General features: G+C 32.8%; 1 protein-coding gene across 2 annotated transcripts in view; it reads right to left on the reverse strand.

Moving 5' to 3' along the window:
• Positions 1–17290: 17290 nt before the first annotated feature.
• LOC127728230 (semaphorin-5A-like) overlaps positions 17291–23948 on the reverse strand; it is a 104891-nt gene continuing 98233 nt past the window's right edge. Inside the window, exon 22 of one of the 2 annotated variants that reach the window (XR_007994054.1) lies at positions 17291–18196. The gene's annotated coding sequence lies outside the window, so the exon portion shown is untranslated. The remainder of the gene's footprint in view (positions 18197–23948) is intronic. The other variant, XR_007994053.1, reaches the window with a different exon arrangement.

Raw genomic sequence — 23948 nt, forward strand, 5'->3', positions numbered from 1 at the left:
GATTATCAAACATATAATTATCTAATATAACAAATGCACAGGTTATGAAAAATATATAGTTTGTGTTGTTTTAGTAGACTAAGTAGTAAAATATAAAGATATATGTTTTAAGTATGTATGCAGATTTTTTAGTAATCAAATGATGAAAAAAAAAAAAAGAAACAAGAAACAAGAACAACTAGAGGCTCTAAAGAGCCTGTGTCGCTCACCTTGGTCTATGTGCATCTTAAACAATGGACACAGATGGATTCATGACAAAATTGTGTTTTGGTGATGGTGATGTGTTTGTAGATCTTACTTTACTGAACATTCTTGCTCCTTACTATTATCTCTATCTATAATGAACTTGGCCCAGTAGTTACAGTGGAAAATATTTTGTAAAAATTTACAAAAATTTACAAAATTATGAAAATTGTAAAAAATTGACTATAAAGGGCAATAACTCCTTAAGGGGTCAATTGACAATTTTGGTCATGTTGACTTATTTGTAGATCTAACTTTGCTGTACATTATTGCTGTTTACAGTTTATCTCTATCTATAATAATATTCAAGATAATAACCAAAAGCTGCAAAATTTTCTTAAAATTACCAATTCAGGGGCAGCAACCCAACAACGTGTTGCCTGATTGGTCTGAAAATTTCAGGGCAGATAGATCATGACCTAATGAACAATTTTATACCATCAGATTTGCTCTAAATGCTTTGGTTTCAGAGATATGAGCCAAAAACTGCATTTTACCCTATGTATTATTTTTTTGCCATGTCGGCCATCTTGGTTTGCGGGCAGGGTCATCGGACACATTTTTTAAACTAGATACCCTAATGATGATTGTGGACAATTTTGGTTAAATTTGTCTTAGTAGTTTCAGAGGAGAAGATTTTTGTAAAAGATTACAAAAATTTACGAAAAATGGTTAAAAATTGACTATAAAGGGCAATAACTCCTTAAGAGGTCAACTGACCATTTTGATCAAGTTGACTTATTTGTAGATCATACTTTGCTGAACATTATTGCTGTTTACAGTTTATCTCTATCTATAATAATATTCAAGATAATAACCAAAAACGGCAAAATTTCCTTAAAATTACCAATTCAGGGGCAGCAACCCAACAACGGGTTGTCCGATTCATCTGAAAATTTCAGGGCAGATAGATCTTGACCTGATAAACAATTTTACCCCATGTCAGATTTGCTCTAAATGCTTTGGTTTCAGAGATATAAGCCAAAATCTACATTTTACCCCTATGTTCTATTTTTAGCCATGGCGGCCATCTTGGTTGGTTGGCGGGGTCATCGGACAAAAAGAAAAATAATTGAAAGATAAATAATCAGATGAATTTCAAAAAAATTAAAAGTTGTTTTGTTTGTTTTGGTTATTTATTTGCACAGATGAATTATGTAGTATTCTCTCATATAAGAGACAATATATCATATGACAATTCTATTTCTACTAATTTATGTACACATATACATTGTACATTGTAAAAAATAACTGATTATTCATCAGGATTTTACTCTTTTTCATAAGTGGGGCGAGTTAGCAGACCTTTATTCATCAGGATTACACTCTTTTCAAGTCAGGAATATGAAGGTTGTTTTCCATTCGTTTGATGTGTTTGAGCTTTTGATTTTGCCATTTTATAAGGAACTTTCTGATTTGAATTTTCCTTGGATTTCGGTATTTTTGTCATTTTACTTTTTTCCATAAGTGGGGTGAGTTGGCTAGACTAGATTCATCGGGATTTACTATTTAAATAAGTGGCTGTGGGGCGAGTTGGCAGACCTTTATACACCTTATCGCTATTCCCGGCTGACCCGAGAATCTGTCCCGCTTGAACTATTGACACATACAACAATCACTTTTCCATTGTGGTGTCAGATATTTTGTATTATGACGTCAAAATTTTACGGGAACCTGTGTGATGTCCAGTAATGGCGGACAAATAGCGATAAGGTGTATTCATCAGGATTTTGCCCTTTTTCATAAGTGGGGCGAGTTGGTACTAGTTAGGACTATATTCAACAGGAGTGGGGCGAGTTGGTGGAAAAGCGGGGCGATTTTGCAGTTGAGCGAGTTGTCTTTCTTCCTGTGTAAAATCCAACAATGCCTTCAAAATATATTTTTGAAAAAATGTGTTTTTATATAAGTTTTTATTTTAAAAATATAATAAATATATTATTAATTATGCGTTGATAAATTTCATTAGGACATTCCAAGATGAGGGGTCAGTAGAAGCCATGGCTTATTTTAAAGGTATAAAGGTATTGAAATATATCGCAAAAAAAAAAAAGAAAGGTGACGAATACTTTTGGCTATGCACTGTAGCTTATAGTGATTTATGAATAAAACGGGGGGTGAAGAAATTAACGTGTTCTTTAAAAATTTAATGTTATCATCCCAAGATATGTGATTTCTGTCTCATGGCCTATTAAGCTTGCTGTTATATGCAGGACCATCATTTACCAAGGATGCCAACTTTAAAATGACGGCATTACTAACTTCGCGCGTCTGCTTTTTCTTTCGGAATCCCTCCAAATTTATTTTTTATCTGTCACGATTTAGCTTATCACCACCTCTCATCCTCCAAGAAAAATTACAACGGACCAAATTTTTCACAGGTTCTTGGACCACCTTTTTACTCAATTTTTTTTATACAAATTTTGATTAGTAAATATATTCTTTGTTAGCTTGTTAGTCTTGTGTGTGTTTTTTTTTTTTAATTTTGGTTCATTTGTATTAACAACGTAAACGGTACCAGTTTATGCTGCACCAGACGCGCATTTCGACAATCAATGTCTCTTCAGTGATGGCTCGGCCTAAGTAACTATTTGAATATCCAAAGCTTATTAAAAAAGATGGAGAGCTATAAACCAAAAAAGACAAAAAAATATATCAATATTTCATTTGTATCAGAGACGTATAGGTCATTTTCAAAAAATGTCGAATTTTGAAATTGCAAAATTGATTTAAAGTTACTTATTCAAACAACCCTCGTCATTAGCAAATCAAAACAAACAGTACTTATAGAACAACATATATTGATAATGTCATACAAGAATATATTGAAATATTTTTTGATAGGTGGTGCAATATTTTGTCTCTCCTGTTACCATGTTCAAAAGAAATTTCGGGTTATTTACAAAAGGTTTCGATAAAATTTTAAGCTTGTTTTTATCGTAGCCAATGAGATGGTTTTCAAGAGTAAAAACTTCTAAATATATTCATTCTGTGAAATAATAGATTATTTGCCAATTTTCCATGTGGTACTGAAATATGCCTCTAAAAATTGGTTTTCAAAGGTTATAAAAATAACCACCAGTAATGCAAGTCTAAGATAGCAATTCATAATGTTCAGCATTTGTTCTCTCTTTCAAATAAACCCAACATCAAGTAAATCTCTCGCACCTTGGTTTACTTTTGTCTTTATTTTATTGGTAACAGGAACGTACGTTAATGATATATCTCTATATTAAGTTCTATCCTGTTACCTTTTTGTCTATCCTGTTACCGATAGCAGTTTTGCACCTGCAAATGCTAAATTGCGAAGAGTTATAACCTTTACTTTCATATGTTGGCGTAATGTATTTTTTGTATTGAATTTCATTTCACATGCAATTTTCCAGAAAAGGTCATTCAGAAAATATTTTTGAATACTGTTTTAAGGAACGCATTAGAGGCATCATACAAATAAGACGGGTTTTCAAAGTCAAAATTTCGAGATTTAAGAATTCAAAATGTTGAGTTTGAACAATATAGTCCATATTCCAAGATCTATAGAAAAATTGATTCATAATTCTTCGGATTCGATCGTTCCAAAATTATGGAAACCTAAAAGTTTTTTTATTGTCATTCCCTGAAGACTTTCTGAATTATCATTATTGGAATGAAATAAACAATTTATTTTTTTCATTTTTTAAATCAGTCTCATTGCTCGCCCACAATTCTGAGAAAATAACAATTATTTTGATGTTAAAAATATTATCTCTCTATCATGACAAAATAATTGTAGAATAAAATTTAAAATATGCTTTCCTCTCAAGAAATTTAAGGTATCGCTTGCTAAATGTTCATTTCAGAAAAAAATATAAAAATAAAATTTCGCTCGCTCGCTCCAATATTTGTTCATAAAAGTTGAAGAAAAAGTATTCAAATTTGGTCAAAAATTTTATTTATAATAAGTCGAATTTAGATTATTTGAATGTCGAAATTTCTAGCATAAAGCCAAAATTCAATATTTCACGATAAGATTTTAAATGTAAAAATGTTCAACTTGACTTAACCGGCAGAGAAAATTAAGGACAATTTTATTTTTTCTATGTCCGTACTACGCTTCCCACCAGTTTTGTATGGCAATTCGTTCTTGTCGAAACTATGTTAGGGGACAACCATTTGAATTTCTTGGGGTGGCGGTTGGGGGAGGTAGGAGACATAATGTTCATTTTCCAGATCGTCTATTCAGTTACGTCTGTTGCTACGCATGCATATTTATCATCAGCGAAAATTTATTTACACTTTTGTTCATAATTGATTCCGACATTTTGTGTTGCAAATTATTCATTTTCATCCTGTCTTGGACAAAATCATTTATTTTCAGCTTTTACCAGGCCATTATATTCATTTTCAAAATCCCCCTGCACCCTAAATGGTCGTCCCCTTAGTTCCATATTTCGAAAAAAAATCACAATGAGATTTAAAAGAACACACTAAGTTTAAAAAAAACCCTCCAGAATCAAAGTTATTTCACACACAGAACAAAAAAGGTAAGCCTCCCAATACAGTATGACTCTTTCATAATACACATGTGTACTTTGAGGTTCAAACAGAATTATGTCTTACTTCAAATCGGGTGACCAAATAAAATGTACCAGAACATTGCTCAAAACGGCAATTTTGACAAAGTTTTTCAAATTCGAAGCATTATCCTAAAAATCTACCAGAAGGACATTCTAAACTGCATGTTTGAAGGAAAACTACATATTATTTTTTTGATACAATTATATTGAGTTCAGCATGTTTAGTAAGAGACGTCCTTCTGTATTCAACAAATACAGCAACACTAACAGTAGTTAGCGTTGTCAGGATAAAATTTGGATTTTATAAATAAAGCATGTATGAAACAATCTAATATTTTCTGGCCTAGCTCTTCGAGCCGATGAGCATTGTGGAGAGAAGATACAAAACTTTGTCCAAACAGAATTAGACATAAACTATAAAGTTTCGTTTGGTTATGTCCACCGCTTCGGACACAGAAACTGCTCCAAGAGTTTTACGAGGAATAAAACTACTTAAGTCATCACGAATTGGTTAACCGATATGATATATCGGTGTATCATATCGGTCAACCAGCTCACTAGTGACGTATTTTCGCGGTCTTAAATCTTTAGATACCAGTAGAGTCGTCTGATCTGTAATTTTACCAACTTTGTCCTATTCACGATTGCCATTTTGACGGAGTATGAATTCGCATGGCGGGTGATGCTTGCATAGCAGAAGACGCGTAAACCCTATCGACGCACCTGATTTCGTTTCTTTCGGAGTTCATACGTTTCCCTTAGTTTTGGTTTGTTACCTTGATTTGTCTGTTCTTAATCGACTTACGAGATTTGAACATCGGTAAATTACTGTTTAGCTTTAATTTAGTCATTGTTTCATCATTAACCCATTTCTCTGACGTCAGTCTATTTTACTAACTGTACCACTGACACTGACCACTTTGTTAACTTAAGATAACTTATAATATAACTTTAAATGTTTAACTTACGATCTTTTATGCTCTCAAAAACGAGTTTCATATGAAGGGTTCGAATTGGCGCGTATTTTCATCGCAAATCATTACAATCTTCAGTTTATGCATGATACCACTAGACCACGAGTTCTGACAAGTCAGTATTTAAACTGATTATACTCATGCAGTCTTGAAGCGCTTAATACATGCTGGATTTCTGTCTCATTGATAAATAGCTTCTGTATTTTATGAAATATATATTATTTCTTGGTTTGTTCATTATCTTTTCAAATCTTAGTTGATTTGTTTTATGTTGGGTGTTATTTGTTTTTACTTATAAAGTAACCCGAATAATTCAGTCCCTCCCCGTGATCGACTCTCCCACTCGCGAGCAGTGGAATATAACCGACTGAATTATTCGGGTTACTTATAAAGAAGATTAACGTTCTCGAGTATAATCAAGGATTTGTATAGTGAGACTCACAAAACAAATCCTTAGTATAATCTGGGACTATTATACTAACAGTATTTATTTATTTATATTTATTACGGATGTCTGACATTGGTCGATTTTCAACATCGTTGTACTATTACACAATATTTGTAGCCACTGATTGGTTAATTACCCGGGTGTAAATAACACCCCACCCTTGTTCATCCGGGGATAAATAAAATGTTGCCAAAAATTCCAAAAAATAAAATTTTTGCTAAAATTAAGTAAAAATGCAAAAAAAATAAAAAATAAAAAAAAAATAATTCGGGGGCAAAAAATAAAAATTAAAAAATTAAAAAAATAAAAAAATATTTTTTTCGGGTTACACTAAAGACCTAAGACTAAGTGGACCTGAAAAGACCTGAATAGACCTGAAGATATACGACTCAAATTATTCAAATTGCAATAACTTTTTTATTATTCTATGGAATTTCCTCAAGTTAGAATTTTATTAAATGTTAATATCCATATTTCATTAAAAATTTAATTTTTTAAATAAAAAACAATTTTTTTATGCCAAAAGTTGGACCTGAACGGGGAAATGAAAAGACCTGAATGGACCTGAAAATCTATGGTAACTCATTTAATTATAGAAACTCTTTGTTTTGAACTGTAAATAGACCCAAATAATAGGATAATCCCTTACTAAGAACATGATTTACATTCATTCTTCACAATTAAGAGGCATCCAATCCTACAATTTCATTGGTCGAGAGTACTTTGCTATATTCTAACACATACTAGGTGATAAATGGATCATTAGTCTAAATAAACATTTCATTTTAATCTTTTAATTGGATTATCACTATATCTTGTTACACGTAAAGGTTAGACAATACTTGGTCATGTTTTATGAAGATTTAAAGCCCAAGGCGTAGCCGAGGGTTTTAAATCTTCATAAAACATGACCAAGTATTGTCTGACCAATTTAGAACATATTCACACCTTCGAGTGACATAACAAAATTAGCCTCTCATTGTAATAATAAAATTTTGATATAAGCTCACTTTAAATATTGCCTTGGTTAGTAAAAGGGATGTAAATCATTTAAATGGTCATTTCAATTAATGGAATGAAAGAGCAATGAGATAGTTTTGTGATAACAAAAAAGGATAAATTATTCAAAAATGGAGACGTCTTCTGCTTCAGGTACAATTTAATCTGATATATTTAGAATTCCTTCATTTTAAAAAGAACACAATGTTATATAAATATTCTTTTCTTAAATTGTATATTTTTTGATAATGAAAAAACTTCATCAATCAATTTTGATTTACAATCGTTTCAACATCAGATGCTTATTTTTTATTGATGAATATATTGAGTTTTTTTTTCAATAAACTTTCTTTTTTATCAACAGCCACTGATTCTTAAACATTGGTTTTCAGGTCTTGTTTAAAAATTAGATTAAATACTAAATATATTTTACCCAAACCTTTGCCCCCTTTTCATTTCTTTCTTTTTTTTGGGGGGGGGGGGGTGTCTATATATTCATCATTAAATAAACTTTACAATGTTCTCCTGATTTCATTTATAATAATTAGGCAAATAACAGTACTCATGATTTTTTTGCTCTTTTCCTTTGGAAATTGCCTTGGGGGATTGTACACCTCATTAGAGCAGTTTTTAAGAGTTCACTTTCATAATTATCTACAATCAAAAGTCATTCATGTATAGCATTTTATAGTGCATGGAAAGCCATGTACTATGAAAATTAGAAGGAAAAAAACTGACTTTTCATTGGACGAGAAGGGGTGAGTATGTTCTAAGAACTAAATATTGCTCGGACACCAATTTAACTATAAACTTTACAAATAAAATATATAAGCATATATCAAATAATCAGTGAATTCAGATCAACGCTCTAACTTTTTATAAATAGTCAATTTTGAATCGTTTTTAGTCAGAATAAAAATATTCAACAAATTGCTTACAAGTATAGTTTCCAACGTTATTATATCAGAATGTCTCTTGGATTGCCATTACCTTTACTAGCTGAACACACCAGACTAACACCATACCGAGACGCTTTGCAGACACAAGACCGAGACGCTTTTCAGACACAAGTCCGAATCGCTTTGCAGGTAATATTTTAAAGTCATACATATATATTGTTTTTTAAACAGCACTCATTTCAGATTTTATTTTTTATTTTGCTCAAAATATATATGTTTTAAAATTAATAAACTTATTTAAACTTTTTTGATGATAATTTGATGTATTTTCTTCATGTGAAACTATGTTGATATGTACATAGCATGTGGTAAGTGTCTCATAAGTCAAATTTATGATTGGTTAATGATTGTTTTCTTCAATACTGTGAAATGTTAATATTTCGTCAATCAATATGTGACACAATAAACTAATTTTTTTTATTATCATTTGCAGAAACAAGTTACAGTGTCAGCAGCAAAGTTACATGTTTCCAACTATGATGCTGTCTTTCCAGTACTACCAACACCAAAACCAACACTTCAGGCTTTACTACGATCAGTGACAACACTTAGACGAAACACTCAACAAGTTAAAGGTGGGGGAGTTGTGCTTTACCAAACAACCAACACCCTTAACTAGAGTGACATTTTGAACATTCTATGTGACCAAGATGAATCTCGTATTTCGGACATCCCACCGATGAAACCCTGTGCAAATGATCTTTATCTAATTAAAAGTGAGCATGAAGACGATTGGAAATGTGACCAATATCAGTGGATAAATTACGGCAATAATTCAGTGATAATCGGGGACAAAATTTTGGAAAAAAAGTTTTATAAGATAAAACTACCCGGAATGAGGACTAACAACGCCAAAAAGAAAAAAAGACCAGTCGGATCTTTAGATTTCAAGCGAACTGCTTATTACTTTAGAGACAATAAGAAACTTGTTTTGGTGTATTATGAAGGTGATGCAACCGTTTATGTTCTGACCCATCACGGTAACAGCAAGAAAACTGACTCAGAGTTTGCTAGGACAGCTCCATCTGTACTTAGGAGGATGGAGAACGCATTACAATCAGGTGACAAGACGGCCATGGCTATATATAGAGAGAGTGTTTGTGATCATGCAGTACCTGGAACCCATCAAGGCATTTTGAATGCAAGAAATGTAAAGCAAGTGGAAAATATCGTGAGAAAAGTTAATGAAGACAAGCGAATCAGCAAAGATGACATTTATAATTTGGTTTTATTGGCTTATCATTTGGAAGGATTTATCCATGAAGTTACTGTTTTTCCAGACTTAACATCCATTATTACCAGATATGATTTCGATAGTGAATCAGTTGCTTGATGTGAATACTACTGATGATATTCCATTTGTGTTCTTTTACGATACAACTTTCAAGCTTGGTGACTTTTATGTGTCACCGCTAGTGTTTCGAAACATAATCTTTGAAGATGAACCAATCATGCCAGTTGCGTTTTTGATTCATGGGAGAAAGAAGGAAAAAGTACATTCTAAGTTTTTCGATTTTGTAGCATCGTTATTTCCGAAATTGAACAAGAAAGCTATACCATTTGTAACTGACAGAGAGCCAGGACTGGTTAATGCTATAATGAAGAACTTTTCAAATTGTGACGTGGTAATGTGCTGGAATCATGTAATAAACGACTTCAAGTTCAATTTACAGAAAATGGGAGCTGCTTCTGACAATATTGCAGTGTAAGTTTCTAACGTAAGGGAACTATTAAGATCCTCCAGTGAACAAGGCTATGAAGAAAGAAAAAAGTTATTAGTGAGCAAGTGGTCACAAGGTGTATACTCGTACTTCATGAAAGTTGAAAAAGACATATTAAAACATTGTGGCAAGTGGATTATTGAGAAATATCCAAATTTGTATGATTCTTTTTCAGGATTAACTAACAATTCCTGTGAAAGCATGAACGCTGTGATCAAACGATTGAATAAATTTAAAGAGTTACCAGTAGATTGTTTTGTTTTGAGTATGTTCTACTTACAGATCTATTATACAACAGAAATTCAGCGTGGATTAGTTGGGATCGGAAACTATTCACTTCGGGTACAGTATTCACACGCTCAAATTCCAAAAGATGAGATATCAATCCCCAAACATTTGATAAAACCAGACGATATTGTGCAACATGTTATGGCAGAGATTGACACAATTAGAGAAGATGGCACTACAGAGCAAAACTCGAATGCTGACACAGAAAAACAATCTGATTCCGTAGAGAATGAACCGGTTGACACCGAAATGGTAACGAATACAGATACCATATTACAAAGTGAAGAAGGTATAATTGTTTCAAATGAGAAAACTCTGCAGAATAAAGATCTAACACAGAAATCTCTAGCCAGATTGGCAGTGGAAAGCGGACACGTTACTTTTGTTCAACAGCAGCGAGCCTTCATGGTGAAAGGAACACAGGGAACAAACTACGCCGTAACACTTTTACCGAAGGAAACATGCCAGTGTCCGTCAACCACACATTGCTATCACATTATTGCAGCAAAGTTATTTAGGAGATGAAATTGACAGCAAACCAAAAATTATCAACCTACGAATGTTATCAAGGAAAAATTTAAAAAGGAACGATAAAAAGTCAGGAAGGAAGAAGCCTAGAGCAAATGACTATGACATTGATGTGGTACCTGCTCCAAATTCTGAGGCAGTCGCGACAGAAATGTCATCTCCTCCTTGCAGCCCGATTAGTTTGTCACCAAGGACACCTAAACAGCTTAAAACACCTACGGTAAAAACTCCATGTACAGGAAAGCGACTACGTTTTGCAGACAAACAAGCAGACATACACACCATTTCACCTCGAAGTACATGCCCACTACCAGTAAAAAAGAGAAAACTGTCGATGCAAACATTTTCAGATAAAACACCATGGGTAAGTGGTCTTACGCTCGAGCACAAAAAAAAAGATACTTACTAATATACTAATACTTGGCTTTGCTCAGACATCATTAACACTTGTACCGATATTGTACAAACACAGTTTCCAGGAATTTCTTATTTTCAGGCAACTACATTGGCACCGAGGTTCAATGAAAATACAAAGAGTTGGACTCACGAATTTGGAACATTTCAGGCAAAAAAAAGCTCCGTGTGTGCAGATCACACTGGGTTACGTCACTTCAGCAAACAAGAGACACCACAGTACACGTTCTAGACAGTCTAAACTCTTTACACACTATAACAGCGAGTCTAGAGATACAGTTGGCTGCAATATATGGAGATAAGAAGAAAAGCTTCAACGTGAAAATACCAGAAGTGCAACAACAACCTAATGGAAATGACTGTGGATTATATGCTCTGGCTAACTTAATGGAATTTTGTGTGAATCAAAATTTTAACCCTCGTTTAAAGATAGATTACGACGAACAATCAATGAGAACTCATCTTGTAAGTTGTTTGGAACAAGGATATCTTATTGAATTTCCTAAGATGTTAGACGTTTCTTCTGACATTCATGTGAAAGTAGACCAGAGAAAGATTGAATGTATCTGCGTATGTGGGAAGCCCGATCGATACGAAAATATGATAGGATGCGAAGGTAGAAGAGGAAGAGTTAAGTGTAGCAAATGGACCCATCAAACTTGTGCAGGAGTTAGTAGTGATTGGTTTTGTGATGAACATAGACAGTGTATTTAACTACATGTATATACATATTTTTAAATTAGAGCAAGAGTACATATATATGTGATTAACGTAGACTGTGAATAATATCGCATTTTAATGTTTTATAGTATTGTGTACTGTATATAATTATATATATATTTTTACAGTATTTTGTTATGTAAATATATGTTCTTAATTATATATATATTATATATTAAGATATTGAAAATTTTACAGTATGTAAACACATTTTTCTAACCCCAGATATTTTTTTATTCAATATTAACACTTTTACAGTGTGTTGACTCACTAAGTTTTTTTTATGAACAAAAGTCTTTTTTTAAAGTATTTTTACGAGGAATTTTGATGAAATTAAAGGATTAAACTTTTTAGATTTGTATTATCATTTGTTTCAATTAGTGTTTTCATTGTTATGTATAATGTGTTTTAATTGTGTATAATTATGTAATAATGTGTAACTGATAACAACGATTATGCAAGCTCATTTTATGCATATTAAAATTAAATATTTTTATCACATGTTACTTTTGACTCTTCTTGAATGAAAATGCAAATGTTTTATAAGCTATGTTGAATTAACTATATATATCCAGGTTCATTCAGGACTTTTCATTTTTCATTCAGCACGTCCGAGTTTTGTCGCAAACATACAATATGAATATAAAATATGTGGTATGATTGCCAATGAGACTACTCTCACAAGCAACCAAATGACATAGAAGTTAACAACTATAGGTCACCATAAGACCTTCAACAATGAGCTACATAGTACAACCACTGAAGTACTATGTAATATTAGCGGAATTTTAGGCTCATTCAGATTTTTTATTCTCCGTTCAGGTCCGAGTTTTGACACCCCAACGATATTTTTCGTATATTTTTTTTTTAATATTATCATTATATTGAACTTTTAGTTTCACAAAATCTAAAGTTGAACGATATCCATCGAATATTAAAAACGTTATTGAAGTTAGAATAAGTCCGACCATAGATTTTCAGGTCCGTTCAGGTCTTTTTATTTCCCCGTTCAGGTCCAACTTTTGGCATCAAAAAATTGTTTCTTATTTAAAAATTTTTAATGAAATATGGATATTAACATTTAATAAAATTCTAACTTGAGGAAATTCCATTGAATAATAAAAAAGTTATTGCAATTTGAATAATTTGAGTCGTATATCTTCAGGTCTATTCAGGTCTATTCAGGTCTTTTCAGGTTCACTTTCAGGTCTTTAGTGTAACCCATTTTTTTCCCCAAAATTAGAAAAACACAAAACAATTTCCAAATTTCCTGAAAATAAAGAAAAAAAGAAAAAAATATTGGACAATGCGCAGCAATATCGGTGTTGAAAAATTGTTGCACTGGGAATTCTTCATTAGAATTTTTCAATTTTACATCCCGGTTTAAAAATGAGTAAAGGAACGATTCATAAGAAATAAATTCGTTATCTCGGTGTAACATGTCAGGGGTGTGGAAAATTCCGTACACCCCTGATTACACCAAGATAACTAATAGTATGCCCATTACATCTGTCAATTTTAACGTACAAGGATTTTCAATTTTCGTTTTCATCATAGCAAATGCTCACTTATGGTTTTAGTTTTATAGTACTACTGAGTATTATGCTACCAATCAAGTTTCGTTTTTTTTTAATTATAAATGGTCCAAATAAACATCACGTCAACATTGAACGAATTTAAATAAAGTGTTATATAAAAGCCACGACCGTAAAAGTAGTTCTTTGACAGTAAAAAAAAAATATCACCATTATATGCAATTGAAATATATAATTCCTTTGAGATGAAAACAATATTTTGCTCAAGAAAAAATTACGATAAAAAAATCTCATTCCTGGTACGAACTTCATACGGTTGATGTCAATCATAACGACTTGCGTTACCAACGACCAACTAAACGTTCACGGCTATATGAACAACTTGATTACACCTTCTAAAATTACAGTGGCGAATTTACCGGGGGGCACAGGGGGCACGTGCCCCCCAGTCGGGGTCACCAAAACATTTTCTAGCATAGTTTTATTGCTACTGTATCTGCTTATCTAGATATCTAGATCGAAAATCAAGACACAGCTTGATTTTACTTCCTCGATCAACTGGTCGTTAATTAACCCAATCTTTAACATGTGTGATTTATGACAACTTATCGATGGGTGTGTAAATATTGACACCTTTGTGTAATGTCTATATCCAAATCATTTATGTAAACTACATGTACATGTACATGCTGATTTGAATTAATACGAATATATTTATTGGTTTCTAATACAATACTACAGGATCAAGATCGATTAACAAGTGAAATCTTCTGATCAGGAAAGAAATTACCAACTAAAATCGGTCTTAAAAGAATATGTAAAAATAGATGCTTAGTGTCAAGAATGTAAGTATCGATATGAGATACGTCTTTATTACTAAACACTAACATTGTATACGGTTTCTGGGGAATGCGTCTTTCTCAGACTGTGACAGTCTTTTTCGGACTTTATTTAACAACAGGCGATTTTCTTCAATGCATACAGCATTTTTTTTAAACTGAATGTCGTGTTTTTTCCCCGGCCATTATTTTTTTATGGAAACAAAACCTCCCCCCTCCACAATACATGAATGGTCTGTGCCTTACTAGTATATATAATTATTAATAAAATGATATTTTATCTTAGAAAACCTACTTATATTTGAGATGAAGAACAGCAATAAAAGTTTATTGTGTTTTTTTTTTTGCTGTGCATGTACTGATTTTGTGTCATGGATGGATACCCATACCCTCTGTTTTTCTATTACAGTACAGTAATATGTGTATATTTTTTCTTGTTTTAATCACCATGCCTAAATATAGACGTGAACCGTGTGGATATAATCATTTCTTTAAAAGAATAAAAAAGACAAAATATGAAATTATCTTTCAGGCTGAAAAAAATACTCTCTAAGTCTTGTGTGAGGTACAACCAGTACCAGTTCCTGACATTGAAACGTCAGATACCAACAACCATGATATACTGTATGATGTTAGTCTACCAAAAAACCTACCAAACAATGAGCAGTTACAACAGGGAAAGCAACGTCTTTGTCAATTTAGAGATGTCTTTAGTACTCCAGTATGATCGACATTGGTCACGCTGATAAGAGTTCACCACCGAATAGACTCGAAGGACAAAAGGTCATTTAAGCAGTGAAATCGATGCAAACCACCTGAAATGTTTGAAGAAGTTTGCAAACACCTTCAACAATTTCTGGCAGCTGGTATCATCCGTCATTTACATTCTCCGCGGTCATTTAACGTTGTCCTTTGTAGGAAAAAGAAGGGAAGCCCATAAAGTGCATTGACTATAGACAACTAAACAACCAGACCTTACGTGATTCAGTCTTATGCGTTTCCACGGGGCGAAGAGATCTTAGGCGCTCTTTGCGGTAACAGCTGTTATTACGTACTTAATCTGCAGTATGGATATCAGCAAGCAAAGCATGATGAATCACATAAACAGAGAACAGCCTTTACAGTAGGACCTCCAAGATTTTTATGAGTTCAATCTCCCTTTTTTGGACCTATCAACAGACCAGCAACATATCAGAGGATAAAAGAAGAGTTCATAGGCGACCTTCATCTCAACATCTGATTCATATTCATAGACGACCTATCATATTTTCTGACAGCTATGAGGAACACATTGATCGTCTTGAGAAAGTCTTACAGAGATAACAAGAAAGTGGACTGAAGTTGTCACCCATGAAATGCACCTTCTTTCAAGATTGAGTAAAATACATAGGCCACATAGTCTCCAAGAATAGAAATGAGCCTGGTCCAGCCAAGTTAGAGAAAGTTTATAATTGGCCAAAAGCAACGTCACAAGAAAGAGTTTTATTCGGATTTGTTAGTTATCATAAAAAAGTTATTATTGAAAGACTTGTAATTTAACAAAATCGTCATGACTATACCAGATCTAATGCCAGCGCAATTCAAGTCTAAGACCAACTCGAAACAACCATCGAACTGGATTTGGGGTGAACAACAAGAAAGAGCATTCAACCACTTGAAGTCTCAACTACAGAAGCCGCCAGTGTTTGGATTTCAACGTTATAACAAACCTTTTGAGCTGCATTCTGGCGCCTCTATGCTAGAACTTGGTGCTGTACTCTATTAAGAATAAGAAACCAAGTAAAGAACTGTAGCGTATGTCTGTCATATTCCTTACTTGGTACAGGGATTTTCCGAGAAAAAAATGATGGGTTAAACCTAGTATTATAGCTAGCTAAACCTCCCACTTGTATGACACTTTTTTATAGTTCCAAGCTTGACTTCCTCGCTTTGAAATGGGCTCTCACTGAGAAGTTCAAAGATCATCTTTACAGAAAGCACAGTAATGAAAAAATGATTGTACTGGGTCCAAGAACATAGAAAGCCAACAAAACACCATCAAAATATATAGCCATGCAACATCTGGTTCATCTACAACTTTGACAAGCAAATTCTTGAAGAAGGCATACTATTCAGAGTGACCAACATAGACCAAGAGCATGTGAATCAACTAGTTTTACCAGAATCCTGTATTACAACAGTCCTAACAGCACTACACGATGACATGGGACATCAGGTCCATGACAAGACACTTTCAATAGTCAAGAGATCGATTTGTATGGTATGGCATGACCAGAGATATTGAAAACTGGATAAGCCATTGTAGCAGATAATACGAAGTAAGACACCTGTAACTGTCCAGACAACGAGAAAGTACCACTAATCAACATCGTGTACTCTCAACTGTTGAAACATAAATGCACAGACTACCTGTCATTTGCGAAATCCCAAAATCGTCATTTAATGGCAATACCTCCTATAATGAATCATCAGACTGTCTTTGTTAAAAGGAACAGTAGGTACCGTACAGGTAAATCTTGACATTCTGAACACTTCTAATATCGACATTTTAACCCAATATATAATGGTTTACAAGATAATAGACAACTCTTGTATTTCACCCCTATGTCCTATTTAAGTTTGTTTGGCAGGCAGAATCATTAGACAACTTTTTTTAAAATAGATACCCCAAGCTTGATTGAGGTCAAGTTCCAATTGGTCCAGTTGTTTCAGAGGAGAAGTCACCTTTAGACCAGGTGAGCTTATAAAATTTGGCTTTTTTCAAATTGATATATAATTGTGCCTCCTTATGCTGAATACTGCCTTTGAAATTCACATTCGGAAGTTGATTATATTATATTCAATTTTGATCACAATTGTGTTTTTAAAAATGTATACACAATTTTTGTTTTATTTTGATTATGAATATGTGAACAGAGATGACATTAGGAAAGCAATAGAATAAAAAAGAATATAATCACTTATCATCACCCAAAATGATGTTGTCAAATTTCTTCAAACGATACAAAAAAAAGTCTGATAAGCTAACAGTCATGTTAAAATTGTTTTCTAATATGACATAAGGCAATCTCAAATCTGCATTGTTTATTTAAATAGAAATATGAAACTATTCACAACTTATGATACATATATATATATATAAGAACTTTTTTTTTCAAGAGTTTTAATACATCTAGCAAGCTGTTGTGATAATTCATATAAAAAATTGAATAAAACAGAATATTCATTTTGAAATATTTTTGAATATCTTCATGTGTCAAAAAAGTAAGCAGAAAAATTAGCAAATATTGTTTCAATCACACTTTTAGTTCTAATGATAATTTTATATGAAAGCAAAAATCCATTACTTAAAACTTCTGATGAAACAGAATACTATTTACAACATAAATGTAATAGTCTTGGTTGGCTGAGATGAATCAATTATAACTGCTGGAGTATAACTGACAAATTCTTTATCTTTCATAACTGGCTGTTTAATAAATGACTAGAAGTTCTCTTTGTAGAATTGTTTATAAGTGTTTTGTATTGTTTATAGTGTTGTAAGTAATCTTATCTGAAGCAAAGTGTAAGGCTGAATAATATACCACCTTTACATTAAATAATTCAAAATACCTTTGAAATAGATGTTTCCTGATATTCATGTTGTTGGTCTGGGTATGATTCTGATTTTTAAGAGTAGTACATGTGTTGTGTATTGTGTGAGTATTTAAATCTTTTCATGGGATACACTAAATGATGACCAAAGACTTTTAGATAACAGTACAGTAAATCTTATAAATTAAAAAATAATATACACAATAATAAAAAATAACTAAAATCATAAATAAATTGTTCTTATATACATAATTGTTCAATATCAATGACAAATCACATCTATAATCTGGTCCAAGACAAACTTACAAAATTAGAAGAAAAAAACTCATATGGTTGAAATCACCTTTGATAGGGCAAGACTTTCATTTGAACCACTCTTACCTGTGTATTTTGCTTATTTCTGTCAACCAGGGCGGTTCAAATGAAAGTCTATCCATTTATAGATCACAACACTGTCAGAAACACCAATTTACATTTATTCTTAAATCTACCATTCTACTCATATCAACAATCCTACTGATATTGTTGAGTTGATTGATTGATTGTTGGTGTTTAACATCACTTTCAGCACTATTGGCTAGGTATAGTTCCTAAATATTGAAGATGATAAAAGAAATGTGGTAAGATGTGGTAATGAGAATCACATGATCAATGATTGTTAATGTTACCCGTCATTTGACTGCAAATCTGTCTGCATTGCTTCCTTTCTTTTAAAAGAGTTTAATGAATTCTTACTCGATACAAATTTATCTTGTTTTGAGATCTGTAAAGAACTAACATCAAACACTTTGTTATTAACTGTCAAAAAATCTAAACTTAGTTGTGATGACACTGATCCACATTTCCTTTTTCCATTATTAAGTTGTTAACTGACTTTTCATTGGAAGAGAAGGGGTGAGTATGTTCTAAGAACTAAATATTGCTCGGACACAAATTTAACTATAAACTTTACAAATAAAATATATAAGCATATATCAAATAATCAGTGAATTCAGATCAACGCTCTAACTTTTTATAAATAGTCAATTTTGAATCGTTTTTAGTCAGAATAAAAATATTCAACAAATTGCTTACAAGTATAGTTTCCAACGTTATTATATCAGAATGTCTCTTGCATTGCCATTAGCTTTACTAGCTGAACACACCAGACTAACACCATACCGAGACGCTTTGCAGACACAAGACCGAGACGCTTTTCAGACACAAGTCCGAATCGCTTTGCAGGTAATATTTTAAAGTCATACATATATATTGTTTTTTAAACAGCACTCATTTCAGATTTTTTTTCATTTTGCTCAAAATATATATGTTTTAAAATTAATAAACTTATTTAAACTTTTTTGATGATAATTTGATGTATTTTCTTCATGTGAAACTATGTTGATATGTACATAGCATGTGGTAAGTGTCTCATAAGTCAAATTTATGATTGGTTAATGATTGTTTTCTTCAATACTGTGAAATGTTAATATTTCGTCAATCAATATGTGACACAATAAAATATTTTTTTTTATTATTATTAGCAGAAACAAGTTACAGTGTCAGCAGCACAGTTACATGTTTCCAACTATGATGCTGTCTTTCCAGTACTACCAACACCAAAACCAACACTTCAGGCTTTACTACGACCGGTGACAACACTTAGACGAAACACTCAACAAGTTAAAGGTGGGGGAGTTGTGCTTTACCAAACAACCAACACCCTTAACTAGAGTGATATTTTGAACATTCTATGTGACCAAGATGAATCTCGTATTTCGGACATCCCGCCGATGAAACCCTGTGCAAATGATCTTTATCTAATTAAAAGTGAGCATGAAGACGATTGGAAATGTGACCAATATCAGTGGATAAATTACGGCAATAATTCAGTGATAATCGGGGACAAAATTTTGGAAAAAAAGTTTTATAAGATAAAACTACCCGGAATGAGGACTAACAACGCCAAAAAGAAAAAAAGACCAGTCGGATCTTTAGATTTCAAGCGAACTGCTTATTACTTTAGAGACAATAAGAAACTTGTTTTGGTGTATTATGAAGGTGATGCAACCGTTTATGTTCTGACCCATCACGGTAACAGCAAGAAAACTGACTCAGAGTTTGCTAGGACAGCTCCATCTGTACTTAGGAGGATGGAGAACGCATTACAACCTCGTGACAAGACGGCCATGGCTATATATAGAGAAAGTGTTTGTGATCATGCAGTACCTGGAACTAATCAAGGCATTTTGAATGCAAGAAATGTAAAGCAAGTGGAAAATATCGTGAGAAAAGTTAATGAAGACAAGCGAATCAGCAAAGATGACATTTATAATTTGGTTTTATTGGCTTATCATTTGGAAGGATTTATCCATGAAGTTACTGTTTTTCCAGACTTAACATCCATTATTACCAGATATGATTTCGATAGTGAATCAGTTGCTTGATGTGAATACTACTGATGATATTCCATTTGTGTTCTTTTACGATACAACTTTCAAGCTTGGTGACTTTTATGTGTCACCGCTAGTGTTTCGAAACATAATCTTTGAAGATGAACCAATCATGCCAGTTGCGTTTTTGATTCATGGGAGAAAGAAGGAAAAAGTACATTCTAAGTTTTTCGATTTTGTAGCATCGTTATTTCCGAAATTGAACAAGAAAGCTATACCATTTGTAACTGACAGAGAGCCAGGACTGGTTAATGCTATAATGAAGAACTTTTCAAATTGTGACGTGGTAATGTGCTGGAATCATGTAATAAACGACTTCAAGTTCAATTTACAGAAAATGGGAGCTGCTTCTGACAATATTGCAGTGTACGTTTCTAACGTAAGGGAACTATTAAGATCCTCCAGTGAACAAGGCTATGAAGAAAGAAAAAAGTTATTAGTGAGCAAGTGGTCACAAGGTGTAAACTCGTACTTCATGAAAGTTGAAAAAGACATATTAAAACATTGTGGCAAGTGGATTATTGAGAAATATCCAAATTTGTATGATTCTTTTTCAGGATTAACTAACAATTCCTGTGAGACCATGAACGCTGTGATCAAACGATTGAATAAATTTAAAGAGTTACCAGTAGATTGTTTTGTTTTGAGTATGTTCTACTTACAGATCTATTATACAACAGAAATTCAGCGTGGATTAGTTGGGATCGGAAACTATTCACTTCGGGTACAGTATTCACACGCTCAAATTCCAAAAGATGAGATATCAATCCCCAAACATTTGATAAAACCAGACGATATTGTGCAACATGTTATGGCAGAGATTGACACAATTAGAGAAGATGGCACTACAGAGCAAAACTCGAATGCTGACACAGAAAAACAATCTGATTCCGTAGAGAATGAACCGGTTGACACCGAAATGGTAACGAATACAGATACCATATTACAAAGTGAAGCAGGTATAATTGTTTCAAATGAGAAAACTCTGCAGAATAAAGATCTAACACAGAAATCTCTAGCCAGATTGGCAGTGGAAAGCGGACACGTTACTTTTGTTCAACAGCAGCGAGCCTTCATGGTGAAAGGAACACAGGGAACAAACTACGCCGTAACACTTTTACCGAAGGAAACATGCCAGTGTCCGTCAACCACACATTGCTATCACATTATTGCAGCAAAGTTGTTTAGGAGATGAAATTGACAGCAAACCAAAAATTATCAACCTACGAATGTTATCAAGGAAAAATTTAAAAAGGAACGATAAAAAGTCAGGAAGGAAGAAGCCTAGAGCAAATGACTATGACATTGATGTGGTACCTGCTCCAGATTCTGAGGCAGTCGCGACAGAAATTTCATCTCCTCCTTGCAGCCCGATTAGTTTGTCACCAAGGACACCTAAACAGCTTAAAACACCTACGGTAAAAACTCCATGTACAGGAAAGCGACTACGTTTTGCAGACAAACAAGCAGACATACACACCATTTCACCTCGAAGTACATGCCCACTACCAGTAAAAAAGAGAAAACTGTCGATGCAAACATTTTCAGATAAAACACCATGGGTAAGTGGTCTTACGCTCGAGCACAAAAAGAAAGATACTTACTAATATACTAATACTTGGCTTTGCTCAGACATCATTAACACTTGTACCGATATTGTACAAACACAATTTCCAGGAATTTCTTATTTTCAGGCAACTACATTGGCACCGAGGTTCAATGAAAAATACAAAGAGTTGGACTCACGAATTTGGAACATTTCAGGCAAAAAAAAGCTCCGTGTGTGCAGATCACACTGGGTTACGTCACTTCAGCAAACAAGAGACACCACAGTACACGTTCTAGACAGTCTAAACTCTTTACACACTATAACAGCGAGTCTAGAAATACAGTTGGCTGCAATATATGGAGATAAGAAGAAAAGCTTCAACGTGAAAATACCAGAAGTGCAACAACAACCTAATGGAAATGACTGTGGATTATATGCTCTGGCTAACTTAATGGAATTTTGTGTGAATCAAAATTTTAACCCTCGTTTAAAGATAGATTACGACGAACAATCAATGAGAACTCATCTTGTAAGTTGTTTGGAACAAGGATATCTTATTGAATTTCCTAAGATGTTAGACGTTTCTTCTGACATTCATGTGAAAGTAGACCAGAGAAAGATTGAATGTATCTGCGTATGTGGGAAGCCCGATCGATACGAAAATATGATAGGATGCGAAGGTAGAAGAGGAAGAGTTAAGTGTAGCAAATGGACCCATCAAACTTGTGCAGGAGTTAGTAGTGATTGGTTTTGTGATGAACATAGACAGTGTATTTAACTACATGTATATACATATTTTTAAATTAGAGCAAGAGTACATATATATGTGATTAACGTAGACTGTGAATAATATCGCATTTTAATGTTTTATAGTATTGTGTACTGTATATAATTATATATATATTTTTACAGTATTTTGTTATGTAAATATATGTTCTTAATTATATATATATTATATATTAAGATATTGAAAATTTTACAGTATGTAAACACATTTTTCTAACCCCAGATATTTTTTTATTCAATATTAACACTTTTACAGTGTGTTGACTCACTAAGTTTTTTTTATGAACAAAAGTCTTTTTTTTAAGTATTTTTACGAGGAATTTTGATGAAATTAAAGGATTAAACTTTTTAGATTTGTATTATCATTTGTTTCAATTAGTGTTTTCATTGTTATGTATAATGTGTTTTAATTGTGTATAATTATGTAATAATGTGTAACTGATAACAACGATAATGCAAGCTCATTTTATGCATATTAAAATTAAATATTTTTATCACATGTTACTTTTGACTCTTCTTGAATGAAAATGCAAATGTTTTATAAGCTATGTTGAATTAACTATATATATCCAGGTTCATTCAGGACTTTTCATTTTTCATTCAGCACGTCCGAGTTTTGTCGCAAACATAAAATATGAATATAAAATATGTGGTATGATTGCCAATGAGACTACTCTCACAAGCAACCAAATGACATAGAAGTTAACAACTATAGGTCACCATAAGACCTTCAACAATGAGTTACATAGTACAACCACTGAAGTACTATGTAATATTAGCGGAATTTTAGGCTCATTCAGATTTTTTATTCTCCGTTCAGGTCCGAGTTTTGACACCCCAACGATATTTTTCGTATATTTTTTTTTTAATATTATCATTATATTGAACTTTTAGTTTCACAAAATCTAAAGTTGAACAATATCCATCGAATATTAAAAACGTTATTGAAGTTAGAATAAGTCCGACCATAGATTTTCAGGTCCGTTCAGGTCTTTTTTTTCCCCCGTTCAGGTCCAACTTTTGGCATAAAAAAATTGTTTCTTATTTAAAAAATTTTAATGAAATATGGATATTAACATTTAATAAAATTCTAACTTGAGGAAATTCCATTGAATAATAAAAAAGTTATTGCAATTTGAATAATTTGAGTCGTATATCTTCAGGTCTATTCAGGTCTATTCAGGTCTTTTCAGGTTCACTTTCAGGTCTTTAGTGTAACCCATTTTTTTCCCCAAAATTAGAAAAACACAAAACAATTTCCAAATTTCCTGAAAATAAAGAAAAAAAAAAAAAAAATATTTGACAATGCGCAGCAATATCGGTGTTGAAAAATTGTTGCACTGGGAATTCTTCATTAGCATTTTTC

Source organism: Mytilus californianus, unplaced genomic scaffold (genome assembly GCF_021869535.1).
Source record: "Mytilus californianus isolate M0D057914Y unplaced genomic scaffold, xbMytCali1.0.p SCAF_2, whole genome shotgun sequence".
Taxonomy (NCBI): domain Eukaryota; kingdom Metazoa; phylum Mollusca; class Bivalvia; order Mytilida; family Mytilidae; genus Mytilus; species Mytilus californianus.